The following is a 16,969-nucleotide window of genomic DNA, read 5'->3' as shown; positions in this document are numbered from 1 at the left end:
AGAAGAAATACGGCAATGAATTTATTTCTGATAAACTACAACTATTTGTGAAAAAGGAAATTACTAACTAGTCATGTGAGTTATTTATATGTCTTATAATTTGATCACTACATTAAAACCCAAGTATTTGCCTTAGTGACTTTCAATCACCTATTTTAAATTTTTACATTGCAGTGTATACAAACATTTTCAACTTTTAGCATCAATTTCAATTCATTTTATAATTTGGTTTTCTTTCTATGCTACTTGAAATATTTAAAAAAATGAGAAAACAGGGGTTTCCAATTTAAACTTTCCAAAACATAAAATTGTGAAAGGTCAATTATGATGTTCTCAATAAATTACAAAATTTATTGAAAAAAAGTCATACAGTGACATATGGTTCACAAAACTACAGAAAATCAAGGAATACCAAGAATGGGAGAAATAGTCTCCCCAGGGAAGAGCACACCAACATTCCAACCAGCTCTCCAGCTGGTTTTCCAATTCCTAATGGTCAGCCCTGAAGACACAGAAGCAAGTAACATCGTACAGACTGATCAGGATGTACTTGTGCATTGAAGAATACATGCATATATGCATTCTTATATATGTGCACCTATACATATATATGTATATAACAACAAATGAAAAAAGAAGCTATAAATTATAAAGAAAGCAGCAAGGTAGGTATATGGAAGGGTTTAGAGGGAGGAAGGGGAAGGAGAAAATGATGTAATTATATTACAATCTCAAAAAAAAAAGAAAGTTTCAAAAAGATGTCATGCAATTGACATTCTGAATAACAGAATAGCCTTCCATATTTGTCATTATAAACATTTTTTTTAACCAGTAGTATTGGCTGCCTCTCTAAAGGATCCCAAGTGACTTCAGGTTTATATTGTCTATACCATATTAGCGGCATCTTATAAATAAATATCCCCTGGTATTAAAATTTCAGCCAGCTAACACTTAACGGCCCAGGCTCATGAGAAAACTTTCTTTCAGAAGCTCATAAATCTAATTCAGAGGCCTTCCCTCTTTCTCACTCTTTTCATACGACTCTTGCATCCTTGCCAAGCATTTAAAGTTTTTTTCTAGCTTTCTAGTTCCTCCACAAAGAGACGAATCTTGGCTGCTGGCCTTTTGGCACCACTAATATTTCCATAGACCTAGACTGAACTTTCGGTCTGTTCCTGGAACTTTGGAGGTTGACAATAGAAACAGTGTCTATTTGTCATTTTCATTCTATGATTCCAATCCCTTTCACAAGCCTCTTGAGAGTACAGTAAGAGACAGTTGAGGGACAGAGACGAGGAAACCTGTGTCCATTCCTCAACTGAGTCTGTTTCCATTATATCCAGAAAGGAGAAGTGAAGCAAATAGGCATTATAACTGGTAGTGACAAATGCATCTGACTGGACGGCCGTCTGGCGAGCCTTGATCTCATAATGTAGTAACTGGAGCCTCTTTCCTTGTGTTAGTTACACTGCAGCAGCAGCCATGCAGGTTCAAGGAAAGAAAGGATGGGTTGGCAGTGCATGGCGGAAGCAGGAGGTGCCTTACAGAGAGAGCAGGGGGCTCACAATTAACAAAACTGCAGGGCTCAAAACTCCCTTTATGTGTGGTCCTTCTTGGGCCTTAAAACAGCACTTTCACTTTTTCTCAAGCCCAGAGAAAACAGCTTTAGGTGCCTTTCCCTTAACCTGCTGACTCTTCTCCAGTGGAAGAGGCACTGGCCACCTAACTGTTGGGTAACTGCTCTGGGCTTTTGTTCCAAAGTTCAACCCATCTGGATCAGAGCTCAGCCTTCTATAAAGGCTTCAAGGCTACTAGCCTTGTATGGCTGTAAATCTGGGTAACAGCAACTCCCCTGCAGGCAGGTTGCACTAGCATAGCTACCTTTCTAAACAGTAGAAAATACTACTGTTTAGTATTTAAACCTACTGGTCATAAAAATGTCAAATGGATAGCTGGAAGATCACAAAAGAATAATTTATTGTAATGCTTTTTGTTCTGATTTTCATGCCCTGGTTTTTATTGTGACACAACCTAGAGTCACCTAGGAAGAGGGAAGATCAATTGAAGAATTGCCTAGATCAGATTGGCCCATGCCCATGTCTTCAGATTGTCTTGACTGATGATTGATGTTGGAGGGCCTGCCCACTGTGGACTGGTACTACCCTAGACAGGAGAGTCTGTGCTGTCTAAGACTGTGCATGAGTCAGTAACATTCCTCTATGTTTTCTGTTTCTGCCCTCAGTTATAGATTGTGACCCTGAAGTGTAAGCTGAAATAAACCCTGCCCTCCCAAAGTTGCTCTTGGTCATTGTTTATCACAGCAACATAAAGCAGTATGGAATAGTGTGTCACATCTATGTTCAGCTTGGCAGGTATATTCTTGGCTGCTAAGTCTCAGCACATCCACAGAGCAGACCATCTCGAGTTTTCCAGTGAGCCACACTGAGTGTTTTTTACAATGTGGGTAACTCATCCTGCTGTTGCCTGACATTTAGTGTTCTAGGAAAAAAAAACTTTTATATTAGTTACTTTTCTGTTACTAAAACAAAATATTGACGAAAGTATTCTAAGGTTGGAGGGCTTTATTTTGGTGCAGTCTGAGGGTATGGCTGGAGCATGAGGCAGCTGCTCATGTTATGCTGTCAGGAAGCAGAGGGAGGTGAATGTGGTTCCCCAGGCCTCTTTCAACCTTTTATCTAGTCTATGACCTCAGCATCTGGAATAGTACCTCTTAGAGTTGGAGGCTTTTCCAGCCTCAATTAACCTGATCTAGAAAGTCCCTTACAGCCATGCCCTGAAGTCAAGTTCACAAACAATATTAACTATGACAACATTCAAATTTGTAATATGTGACATGCGCACACAGAAGTGAAGATGCAGAACCAACTGAGCACAAGGAGAGCTGCTATCATATTAAATTCCTACTTTTACGTGGTCTTTGAAGATCATTTCCAGGCAAACAGGATATAAGTAAATGACAATTGTAATTGGTTACGTTCTTAACATCTTGATGATCTATATAAATTTGATATAGATCAAAAGTGCTGATTTTATTTTCATGAGAAAGTAGATTTGAACATTATGCAAAATACACATTATCACAGCATAACATACCCTCATTAATATGGGTCATTTTCATGTAATGATTAGAAATAAAATGAAGTAATTGTGGCTGGTTTCTAGAATAGAAAGGCAATGCCAGTGTTAGGAGCCATATGAGCTACCCTGAATTGTAGTTTGATTTCTAGATTACCGGGTTTTATGAGGTTTATAGCTATTTTGTTGTGATTGTGAAAAGCTATTTAATCTCCATACAAGTTGAGTATTGTGAATCACTGAACATGATTGCAATTTAATACAGTCTTGAAGAGATATTGTTTCACTGTTATTCCCACTCCCTGTTCTATAATTATCTCTCAGGATGCCCGCTCCCCGTCCCTGACACCAAGGAAGGGGAAAACATGACACTGCCAAGGAATTAGCAGCTGAAAATGACCTGCTGCACCATCACTTTTTAGATTATTTTATCTCTCAGCAATGTCTACTCATGACCATATCAATAAAGACAACCACAGCCAGGGGATCTGGGAAGATCTGGAGGAAGGAAAACCATAAGCAGAATATACTGTATGAAAAAATTCTGTTTATTCATATGAAATTAAAAATAAAAGAAAAATTAAAATCAATACACACAAATAAAACTACAAAGAAAACACTGAAAGCAAAATAAGAAAAACTAAATATAAGGGAATGAGGAAGTACTAAATACAAGTAATGACACAAATTATGAATGAGGATATAGAGCTAATAATAGTTCCTCTAGTTTTATGGACTTTTTGTTTTTGGTGGTGGTTAAGTCCACAAAATATATACAATACTGAAAGTTATGAAATATAATATGAAGTTCTACAGCTTCAATTTTAAAAGTCATTTCTAACTGTGTAAGTTCATAAATTTGTATAGAGTTTGGTTACTTTGGGTTTGTTTTTTTGTATATGTAAATATTTTATAAGAAAGTTTACAGTATTAAGAAAGACAACTACGCCAGGTGGTGGTTGGTGCATACTTTTAATCCCAGCACTTGGGAGACAGAGGCAGGCAGATCTCTGTGAGTTTGAGGCCAGCCTGATCTACAGAGGGAGTTACTGAACAGGCTCCAAAGCTACAGAGAAACCCTGTCTGGAAAAATCAAAAAGGAAAAAGACAACTGCAGTCTACTGTTTCTGCTTTGAGGGTGGGTAGATATACACTAAAGGGCTCCTAGCTGCTATGGAAGGCCAAAGGGAAAGGGACCAATCCCTTTACATTACAATATAGTAATTTATACGGGTTTAGATAAGAAAATCTCAGGCTAATTTCACTTCCTTCAAATATTATTCCAAAAATAGTACATGGCTGGGCTAGAGATATAGCTTGCTTCCCTTGTGTGTGAAGCCCCAGGTTTGATGCCCCTACCAGAAAAAAAAAAGAAGTCTAACGAATACAGTGGCAATCATATGTTCAAGGATAAACATGCCAAATAGTTGATCAATAGGATTGTGGACTCCACTGGCACAGTCCAATTATATTTTTAATGCAATTCAGATGTCACATCAACACAGATTTTAAACTTTATGTGGTTATGAGAAGCCAATGAACTGTCTCTTAAAGGTGTAACCTTCCGTCAAGAGATATTGCCCTGAGCACTGCACAACTTATCTTGTGGACAGTTAAATATTTTAAGAGTTATGTGAATGTCTTCTTTTGTGAATTATTATTTTATGTATTTGTTAAAGTCTGTATTGTGGCAAGAGTCACAGAACTGCTCATTTTCTCTTTAAGTATTCAAAGTTCTTATTTGTCTTCATATTTTATCCCAGTATGTAGTATACCCATCTACGCCTATATGGCTCTTTATTGTAGTTTAAAAATCTCCTAACACTTGCAAGTTTTCCATTTCCAAATCATATAGATATTCCACATTTGACCTATTAAAAACATTTCACTCTTCAGTATGTTAGTTGTCACTTGCCCTATTAAAGCTTATACAATATTCTACACCCTGATCACTGAGAATAAGAATGCTAATAGGGACACTATATTATCCCCAAATTAGAAACTACTAGACACTAAGATTCAGGGATGGTGGTATATTCATATAACGATGTATTTCTGAGTAATCAATATTGAACTTTAAATTTTCAAATACATGTAGATTTCTGCCTTCAGGAAGATTCTGATCTGGTGAAGACAGCTTCTATGCTTTTTGCTAAATATATGCTACAGTAAACCATGTAAGATTCTTCAAGAATATCAACTTGGCGCTTTGGCCAAGGACAAGAATTGAGGTTCCCGTCCCTATAACTATCTGATCAGTATCTACCCGTCCTCACCAGAATCTGATTAGATTCATGTGTGGTGTGAGTGCACGTATGTGTAAGTAGGTGCATGTCTGCTCACTTTAGAGGACAACCTTGACAGGCAGTCTTCACCTTCTATCTTGAGACAGGGTCTCTTGTTCACTGCTGCCTTGTCTATGCTTCCCATTTTACCACGGGAACACTGGAATTACAGATACCCACTACTGTACTTGGCTTTACTTAAGTTCTAGGGATTTGAACACAGGCCCTTATATTTGTGAAGGAAATGCTTTGCCAGCATTAGCCATCTTGCTAGCTCCAGGATTTAGAATTTTAATGTCAAGTCAATGATAAGAAACAAGCCTGGCTTCTACTATAGCATTAACAGTCACCATAGTCACCAACAATCATAGGAGACATTACATTCCAGAAGCCGAGATGGGGTCAACAGCAGATACTTGTGGCACTTACTGTGCAGTGCATATTATCAATGTGGTAGTTGCCATGGCTCAGCAAAGTTTAAAGTGATGGAGTGGATTGGAATGGTGCAGCCCAGCATAACTGCCGACTGCAATGCAACTAACCATGTCTTAACAGAGGCATGGTATTTTTACACATATACATGACTGGCTTGCAACTACATTAAAATTGTTTAAAAATTAAATGAGGTTGAAAGTAATTTTATTAGTTCTTTGAGCATTGCATATTTGACCTTATTTACCTCCTCCAAGCCTTGCCAGACCCATGCAACCACCCCACTTCCTTATCTACTCTGTATCCTTTTTCCCTTCTATCAAGACCAATTATTCTTTAATGTGTGGCCTACAATGAAGTTGCGGCTGACTTACCAGGTATTACATACACATGTAGGGGGAAAAAAAACCAACAACTTACTAAGCTCCATGTTTGGGGTTGGGATTTGGTATGGCTTGAGTTTATATAGCTTCCATTCGCTGTCACAAACTCTATGAACAGATGCCCTACTGTGTTCAGAAGAGTTTCCTTGTCATCCACTGCAGGCACTTTGAAAGAGGTGTCTGTGCCTAGTGTTGAAAGCTTTTTAACACTGCTTAGCAAACTCATAGATTTTTTAAGAACTTAATGACATTGCCACCAAGTCCTGAATGTTGTCAGACTCTCAAGTGATAAGCATGATCATACTACACAAATATCTGGGTTTACCCCCATAAACCTTGGAATTTAAAATAGAATTTCCACTCTGGGCCAAATAACACTTTCAGAAACAGAGTTAAGGGCTGGAGAGATGGCTCAGTGGTTAAGAGCACTGGCTGCTCTTCTAGATGTCCTGAGTTCAATTCCCAGCACCCACATGGTGGCTCACGACCATCTACAACGGGATCTGATGTCCTCTTCCGGCACGCAGGTGTACATGCAGAGCACTCATACATAAAAGTAAAGTTTAAAAAAAAAAAGAAACACAGTTAAAGTTTAAATTTCTTTTATTCTCTTAGTAAACTTGTTAAAAAGTTATACATTGAATTTCTATATCATGGAAACTAACACATCAGGAATTCACTCCTTTATAAACAGAATCTGTCTTTTCCCTCTCTCAAGGAAACTGAGGTCACTATTAAAAATTAAAGTTTTAACTCAAACAAAACTAACAAAACTTTACTGATAAAGTCTTTGAAAAAACTCAACATAGTAGGATATTTGGAGTCTAATATCTAAAGGCATACAATCTACTCAGAGAATTTTTCATCTTTAATTTTGATTATTTTTAGATGACCCAGATCACACGTATCTTTTCCAGGCCCATAGTGTCCCAGGGGTACACTAAGATAGAATGAGTAGTTTCAATTCTTCTGGAATTAGATTATCTGTGAGGTTGTGTATCTTGGGTTTGCTATGATCTGGGCTGAGATGGTCTATTGCTGAGTGGTACTGTACAAAGCATTAAGTGGCATTGTTCAGCTACTGTAATATCCAATGACCTATACATAGAGATGCACAGTCCCCAGATGAGAAGTGCTCTGTGAAGCCTGATAACACCTGGGATTTGATCTATAAAAGGGTCAAGACTTTTTTCTTTTGGTTAAATATAGGATTAAAAAAAATTAAAGTGCTATTTGACACTGAAGAAATATTTCCTTAATGAAAACTAAGATAATTTTAAAAATTCATAAATCATTCTCCTCCCCAGAAAAATTTCAGCTACAATAATCACTCTAAAAATTAAAATAACACTAAATGGACAGTCTATTTGTATCCCTGCCTTTTAAGAAATTTTACATTTTAATGAAATTTTAAATTTCAAAAGTCCAACATTAGATGGTGGGCTAATTTAAATTTTTATTACATTTATTATTCAGTATGTGTATGTGCACATTGATATGCAAATGAAGTTCAGAAGAGCTTGTGGAAGTTGGTTCCCTTCTTCCAATATGTTGTTTTTAGAGATTAAACATCAGGCTTGGTGGAAAACCTTCACCCACTAACTAAGTCATTATCAAAGACCTAATGATACTTATTTTAGATGGCTATGGAAACCCCTCAAGGTATCACAGGCAGGAGCTAGCTAGCAGTGGCTTCTTTCACACCTCCAGGAGCTGAGAGCCTCCACATGGCTAGGCGAGCCAATCTGTTCTATCTTTACCTTTCCATGTAGTGCAGAAACATGCCACCCCCTCACCCCCAGTCTTGTTTATATTAATCAATGCCAGAGTTACAGATACTGTAATTAACCTATTTATGATTTCAAAATGAAGAGTTTGAATATACTCAAATTGAGAAATTTAAGTCAAACTAGTTTTGTAGAAATAGATTGCCTCTAGACATACAATTAATGGATTAAAGACTTACTCATTTAAAACAAGACAAAGAGATAATTGATAGATGAACGAAATATGCAAAGCACTTGTTTTTATTGAGTTTTAAACAACAGTCTTACAATAAGTTGTTCATTAAAGTTTATTTTATTTTTCCAATAAAACATTACCTTTATTCGTAGTTTATTCTTTTAAAGTGTTTAAAGCATTTTTAAAAGAATATACACATATGTGACAATAAAGCTACAAATTTGAAAACAAAGGTTCAAAGTAATTACATTTACTTATACAGTTACAATGAAACTTGCATTTATATTACATACACTAAATTTAATACAATTTTTATATAACTGGTTGACAATATCTTTTCAGCAAATACATGTGACATGTATATATAACACATAAAAAATCCCCATTGACCTCTAAGCATGCTTACTCATACAAGCGCCATGTTACATTCAGTGCTGTTACAATGAGAACATAAGAGGAAGAAAATGGTTTACTCCTAAAGGCAGACCTAGAAAGGTTAAAGACTCATCCAAGCTGAGTTGCTTAGCTAGTACTTCAACAATGTCTGTAACTGATTCAAGACTAGTTTGTCTAAATTCTTCTTTGAACTCTCATGCTGAAGTCACTGTATTTAAATACATTTTTACTAAACCCACACGAAGAAATGCTTCTTATTGTCTTCTTATATGCTACATTTAGGGATCAGGGGAAATAAAATATTCTAATATATTTAAGGTGACAGAATGTCTTTTAGTTTAAATGACTGAAGTATGCTAGTATACCAAAGTTATATATGTAAACAAATATGGACAAATAAAATTTAATATAAGCATTAAGTATTTTAAACTTTTAAGAGCTTACTGTATAAGAACACACTTTATTTACATTATCTCTAAAAAGGCATTTTTGATATTGATTAGAACAAAAGCAAAACTTGGGTTTGGGATGTAGTTCAGTGGCAGATGCTTGCCAGGATGCCTAAAGCAAAAGATTCACATTTTGGAGACGTCTAAATTCTATATGAAGTTAAATGACTTACTGGAAAAAGAATCAGGTTGCTATTTTTCAGGTTAAAATTGAACCTGGAAGTTAGTTCTATAGATTGATTAATTCTCTTCTTATATGTTCTCCAACTGTACCCCACAATTCTGCTTTATCTGGAAAAGTATTGTCTTTAAATACCAGGCTTTAGTCATATTGTTTATCATACTATTCTTTCTCTATGAGGATCTATACTGCCTCTGATCCCTGATAAAGTAACAAGTTCCAGACATCATAAAAACATAAATTCAGTGTATAAAATGTAAGCCAAGTTAATGAAAGATTGGTGGGCTAATGTGCAGGCATTTAGTGTTTTATTGCTTTCATAGAGTAGACTACCATAGCAATCCATGAAATGAATACCGGTTAACTATTATTTCATCTTTATGATTATATAGTAATTTTTATAAGATAAGTTGTTTGTTTGTTTGTTTTTTTGATATATGCCAGCTAACCCCAGGCCAGCCCAGAATCTGACATAGTAGCCCAATCTCGTGTTAAATCACTATCCAACAGTCTCAGCCTCCTGAGTATTGGCATTATAGGGACACACCACCTTACCTGTTCTTCTTAAAGAGTTAAAAAATAACCGATCTCACAAAGTATCATGCATTTCTTACCATGAATGAGTTAGTTCACCCTTTTACCTCTTAGAGTTGATCTCATAACAGATCAGGGATAAGATTAGTTATAAGACACAGGTCATCTAAAATTCATTTCTCTTTAGTTGATTTCCAAGGCAGAGAGAGTAAACAGCCTTCTCCCAGCTTTCTTACTTTTCACAGCTGAGAGTGTAGGATGTTTACAGTATCTGTCACTCAGTGCTCTCTAGAGCAGGTTGGCGGTGAGCAGCACAAGCCTCAGGAAGCCCAGTAGCTTTTGGAGAGACCATACATAATGCATTACAGCAGAGTGCTTCTTCCTAAGGTCTGAGGCCGGTGAAAACTGCAGGCTGCCTACTTCCCTGAAGACTGTTCAGCAGCTCTTGTTCTGCACACACCAGGATTTTCCTGGGATCTCTGGGTTTGGCTCTAAACACTCAGGCATTTGACTAATTTTGAAATTTAATATTCTATGTTTTCCCAAAATGGTCTCAGAAGGTTCTTTTCTACTTACTACTATGCTTTCTAACTACAGAAAAAAAAGTCCGCCTTCTCATTGTCTCAGCTATCTGACTTTGTTCCGCTTTACTCCTGTATAGAACTGAGAACAACTCTGTTTGTAAGACAGACGACCATTCAAAGGTTTAATTACTGATAGCCAGTTATCGCAGTTATGGGCTATAAACTCATAAATCAACCAAATGAGCAGAGTAAAGATGTTGTTGGAACACAAGTTACATGCAAATTAAAATGGCACACTAAATATTCTAATATAATGCTGGAAATTTAAAGTCTTACATGTGGAAGGAAACAAATCTATAACTGGAGGCATGCACATAACTAGAGCAAGTCAATTCCTAAGTCCTTCTCTAAGAATGAAAGACTCAAATGGTTCTTCGAGTTCGTTTGCTAAATTGATCTGTTGGATAGTGAGGAAGAAAGAACACATTGTAAAACAAGCCTACATGATGAGACTACTACCTATGAGCCAGAGTTGTGCACAACTCAGGAACAGACACAAATCATTCATTCATGCATTAGACAAAACATTTATAGGTATCTGTCACACACCAGCAATGCTATAAAATGCTAGGTAAGATGTAAGGCATACTACCAATCTTTTTCCTCAAAACACAACCTAATCTGCAGGACATATGCAACAGTCTCAGTGTAGGAGGTACTGTGGTGGCTCAAGGCACACTCCTGAGTTAAATGATAACTGAGACAATGCTGACTATTAAGTAAAGTTATTCCATGAAGATGTGTTATGGGGACTTGAGATGACTGCACACTGAGGATAGCATATGTAGAAATTTAATAGAAAGAAGTCATGGAAAAATAAAAGTCTATATTGATACCTTCCAAAATTCAGCAGCTAGATTAGGGGTGAGACGTGAGGCTGGTGAGACAGAAGCAAGGGAAGCAAGATGGGGTACATAAATGTCAGGCTGTGTATATGGGAAAATGGCATAGTTTGTGGGTATTTTAATACTAAACCTAGAAAGAAAAAATACAAGAACATACAAAGAGAAAGCAGAGAGATGGGGAAATCAAGCTAATTATTCACATAGGTTTTAGCAATAAGGCTTTCAGGAAGGAGAAGTGTTGAAAAATCATATATCAAAAGTGACATCCCCCAGAGTCTGGATGGAAGGCTCACAGACCCAGCTTGACTCATGCTGGATTCTGTTGCACCTGAAGGAATGGCATCTCAAACAACTTCAAGAAGCCCATTCTTCATTCAACCATTTCTGCACTTTTGATCACCTATCTAGCTAGTCCCATACCATCAGATCCTAAATCAAGCATCTCCTTTCCAAAGCAGTCCCCATAGACCTTTGGCTAAATCTGTGCCCTGTCATCCTGGAGGAACTGTCCATTCTGTCCTTGCCACATCACTATGCTCTCTGCATGTTTGTCTATCACTAACTCATAGTTCATGCCCATCATTACTATAATTTTCTATCTCTTTGTGAAATCAAGTTACTTAAGAAGTTTAGTTAAGTTTCATTCAACTTCATTCTATTTGAAGAAAAGTCACAACATGGAGTCAGGGTTTATTGGGTATAACAAATAAATATTTAAAGAATAAATATATGAACGTTGCCATCTAATATCTGACAATTTAATGACTTCAAGACAATTATTTGATTTTAAATTTATTTTAAAAAGAACCTAAAGAAAGAGAAAAGCAACAACAGTTTCTGAAAAATTCTTTTTAATTTCCAAGTAATTCGAAGTACAGCTACTTTAGGTTTCTATGGCACTGGTGGCTAGGAGGAGAACTAACCACATCATAATCAATCTTTCCTTAAGTGACAGCAAGACCTTGTGAAAAGTTAACATTCCAAGAGTCACCTGATTTTTAAATTTTACTTCTGTGATAGATTCCAAGTGAAGAAAAGTTAGGGTGAAAAATAACTTCATAGAATCAGTCCATGTAAACAGTTTAAAAATGGAGAATGAAAGGAAATGGCCTTAACAGTTCTTAATACTGAATAATCATTTAAGAATTTAGAAAGTTCTGAGTCCAACAGTCACTCAGTAACAACTAAACACAGCTCTGAACACAACTTCAGTTACAGTAAAAAGGAATTTGGTCTGTATGCTTCATAAAAGAATCCTAGAAACTAAAACTTGGCCATTTTCAGTTATAAATAAAAAGATACTCTGGTGTACATTAAATCGATTCTGTATTCTGTACATAAGATTCTGTATTCCTTTCACTCATTCCCTGTGCTCACAACTAGAAAGAGATTTTTAAAAATACAAATGTAGCATGCTGTCTTCCCTGAAGAAAAACACACACACACACACATACACACAAAACAGAAAAAAAAAACCTCGTTTTTGGTCATTATCGGATTTAATTCCCAGTAGGATATAGCACACTTAAATTTTATATATATATATATATATATATATATATATATATATATATATATATATATATACACACACACACACACACACACACACACACACATATACACCCTTTCTAATTCTCATTCTTACACTTCAACTATAGCAGCCTTAAAATAGGTATACATGATGCACAAGAGAAAAACATGGTTAGCATTTTGAAGTTTGATGTATCTTGTATATTAGGACTTAGTCATGAGTAATTCCTAAAGAACCTCCCATCTAGATGGACAGTAGGTTCTTTGAATCAGATACCATGGGAATATCTCCTAGCTACTGCACTTTCTGCTCCTTTTCTTTGTATATACCTCACTTAGTCTAAGTTGCCTATCATCTTCCCTTTTACTTCCATCTTGCCAATGTAGAAAAAGAGCACTTGGGCTGCTAGAATGGCTTAATGAGTAACACTGATTACTACCAAACCTGAAAACCTGAGCGCAATCCCCTGGACCAACATGGAAGGAGAGAACCAACTCTAGTAAGTTATGCTCTGGCCTCCTCATGTGTGGCTTAGCACACATGTGCCCTCTTAACAACACACACACACACACACACACACACACACACACACACACACACACACACACAAGTGGGGGGAATAGGATCATTAGCCCCTCGTAAACCCAAGTCCAAACTTTCACAATGTAACAATATCTCTAAGGACAATGAATTACATGGCTATTTCCAGGAAACAACTATGAAGAAATCACAACAGAACTTAATAGCACCCATTCTATTTAACAGTAACTTCAATTGTCACAACTTATTCTAGTTGGGTTGCACTTACTTGGATGCTAACTGCAGTATAAAGCACCTCACTACAGTACTATATGTGTATAATTAGCAGTATGCCACTGTAAAGTGATTAAAAACAGTATTCTTACAAAATTCACAGAGCTTTATCTTACTCAAAAGTTCCTGTTTAATGAAAATACCCTTTGTTCAAAAACAAAAGTTTACTGTTTAATTAACTTCTCATGTTCATCTCAAAGAAAAAGTTCCCTTCTCCTAGTCAGATGTGTTATCTACTCTGAATAAGTTTGATATGATTTTCTGTCTAGATTCTTGCTATAACTGAAATCATCCTGTTTAAACCCAAGACTTGCAATATATCTGATCACATTTTCCTTAACCTTGGGCTCTTGATTCCTTGCTGTTTTTTCTCTTTTATGCTTAACTGTCTGATTTATGCTATAGTGCTCAGAAGAAAACAATAACAAATGAATGTGTTGTAACTGATTCATATATATTTTAATATCCTCTATTGGTGTTTTAAGTGTGTAAAATCCAAGTTACACATACAAACACACACACACACATTTTGGGGAAAATCACAGTATTATCAATAATTTGGTTAAATCTTGTATATTAACTACAGGTTTAGTGGTGCAACTTTAGAAACAATTGTCACTGTGATAGAATATCAAATGGTTAGTAGCATGACTTAAGATACTGATATTACTCTGTCTCTAGTGAGGGCTTTAGTACAAAGTAGCTTGTGTTTCAAGTCTACAATCAAGGAACAAAATAAGTGCATGTGCACTTACAGAGAAAGAAGGGGGTACTGGGTAAAGATGATTTTAACCTTGTCAATATTAATTTTTAAAAAGAGAATCTATTTCTGCATCTTTTATACAAGTTTAAAAATTGAATTAGTGAACTGGGATTAGTGAATTCAAGAACTTTTGAGTAAGATAAAGCTCTGTGAATTTTGTAAGAATACTGTTTTTGATCACTTTAAAGTGGCATTAGTGAAATGGATTCTCATTGTCTAGCATTCATTTGAAAACTCTGGCATCACTGGAAATGGAGTGAAACTGCTAAACCTGTCTTTGAGTAACCTCAGATGCTATAAAATGATAAAATAACATGGTGACATCTCATGATGTGTCAAGCATCTTCTCTCAGAGAATCTACCCTCAGAAGCATTTCTTGTGATACTATAGTAGTATACAGGCACTTTCAACTTTAACACACAACCATGTCTTCATTCTGTTGTTCTAATCCTCTCTGGAGGAAGAGGTTAGATCTTTTTCTCAAGACAAATGTAAAAACCAAATGTTGGTTGCTGCCTCCAGCAAAGCTGGAGTGACAGAAAGGGAGGCCTTTTATGATATTCTAACAGATTAAGTGATCCTTCTCAAAAAGTGGTCTTTCTGAAGAAAATAAACATACCAGCAGGTGTCGCTACAACCCAAAGCACCTCTGCTTCTCCACCCCACTGGGAGGGAATGAGCTCCATCTACATTGCAGAGAGGAGCTCAAGCAGAGCTTCCAGCACTGGTGGATGACACTGCCACACAGTGGCTGCCTAATCCAAACAGGAGAGAATATGCAAATCTCAGGTTAAAAATACTGCACAGTAAATAAGGGATGGATGCTATAAATAATTTCAAATGTATTAAGTAGATCTTTTTGGAGGTTAAGGACTTTGGAAGCTCAGGTTTGTCCTTTTCATAGGCAAACCCGAGGAATTACTATATGGTGATGCTTGATGGAGACAGATTTACAGGATTTATTTAAGAGGCGAAACTACCCAGGCATTTAGTAGCATTTGACATATTCATTTAAATTCCTAAAAGCATATAACTACCTACAGAAATGTTTGTAACACTGCATTGTGGGTTTTAATGTAGATGTAATATAAGCGACAATAGTCACACAAAGGAGTGACAAGATAAAGCCACCTGTATGTAAATGCAAATAATTATGTATATATAATTATTTTATCAGTGTTAAATTGACAATGATTTTAAAGTCTCTATAGTGACTATTATAAAACTTCCAAGAAATATAGCATGAAAATGGCAACAGAAATAAAATGCTATGCTAAAAATCATTTAAGATTTTTTTTTTAAAGGCAGTTAGTGAGAGGGCTCAGCAGATAAAGCATCTGTTGTCCAATCCTAATGAACTGAATTTAATCCTGGGATACCATGTAAAGGTTAAAGTAGAAAACCCACTCTATGAAGATGTCCTTTATACACATGCTGTAGTAGGCATGTGCCCCACTCAGAGTAATAATACATAATGATAAAGGGCAGGAAAGAAAGGGTTAAAGAATGAAGACAAAAATAAACAGCAAAGCCACAGAATAAAAATCAACACCACCACTTAGGGCAAGTCTAACCCAAAAGAACAGATGTAGTTGCACAAAAGCTAGACTTAGCTACATGCCTCCTATGAAGAACACACTATTCGGCCTCTGATTCATGGCTGCTATATTTCCTTTTGTTTATGCTTTCATCTATTCAGCTTACTTTTCATAATAGCAGTTTGGTTCTTATCATCTTGTGAGTGACAAAACAACTATCTCTGTATTGTACTGGGTTTTAAATTTTAAAGTCACAATGAGCAACAATCAAAGCTTATTTACTGCATTAGATGCACAATCTTCTACATGAGTGGGCATCGCATGTACTTTTCAGGAGATCATTCAATTGTCTTTAAAAACTGATGCCAATCGATGTTACAACAGGCAATTGTGGAATCAAGAATGCCTGCTGCTAGAGCTATAATATGACTTACCATAGGAGTCAAATAATAAAACACAGATATCACTAGGTTTCTGTAGTGATCAAAACTGAGGTCAATAAACATTCTGAGTTAGTATTTTGGAGCTAATAAATTATATATGATGCCGGCATGGCTCACAAATTTGTTATGCTAAGCAAAGAAACAGTAACAACAATACCTCCTATTTTTGACTTGAATATTTTAAGATAATTTATTCATAAAAGCAAACTGGTAATAACAAATATCTACATGAGAATATTAGTCAAAATAAAAGCAATTTCATAAGCAATTTGGCATAATGTATTGTGTCAATATAACACATTTACTTAAGTCATCCACATGATATCCATTTCTGATACTTTTTAAATATACTGTTACTTTCAATATAACACAATTGCATGGTTACAAAAATGGGCCAGTATTGAATATGTAAAAACATCAAACATTTATGTTTGAATAGTAGAATGGTGAAGCATTTTTCCTTTGTGGACTTTTTGTTACACATTCTCAATGTTTCAATAACTTTTTATGACAAAGAAATACTGAGATCTCACAGACTCACGAAGCTGAGTCTATAATGAAAATTCTTTTTCAGGAGATGAAGAAAAGGCATTTGCTGTTGCCCAATAACCAGCTGCTTTAAAACAGCAGCAGCCATGCACACATTTCTCAGGTAACCTACTATGTTTGGTGGAAACAGAGCAGAGGGCGTGTTATACTTTAGGAAATCTGACAGTGATCGTTGTCATAG

General features: G+C 36.0%; 1 pseudogene across 1 annotated transcript in view; it reads right to left on the bottom strand.

Moving 5' to 3' along the window:
• LOC125397891 (large ribosomal subunit protein uL1 pseudogene) overlaps positions 1–16,969 on the bottom strand; it is a 37,405-nt pseudogene that overhangs the window by 11,798 nt on the left and 8,638 nt on the right. The window lies entirely within an intron of this gene.

Source organism: Myodes glareolus, chromosome 18 (assembly GCF_982192425.1).
Source record: "Myodes glareolus chromosome 18, mMyoGla1.1, whole genome shotgun sequence".
Classification (NCBI taxonomy): Eukaryota; Metazoa; Chordata; class Mammalia; order Rodentia; family Cricetidae; genus Myodes; species Myodes glareolus.
The sequence above is the reverse complement of the archived record's forward strand: the minus strand, read 5'-3'. Positions and strand labels throughout refer to the sequence as shown.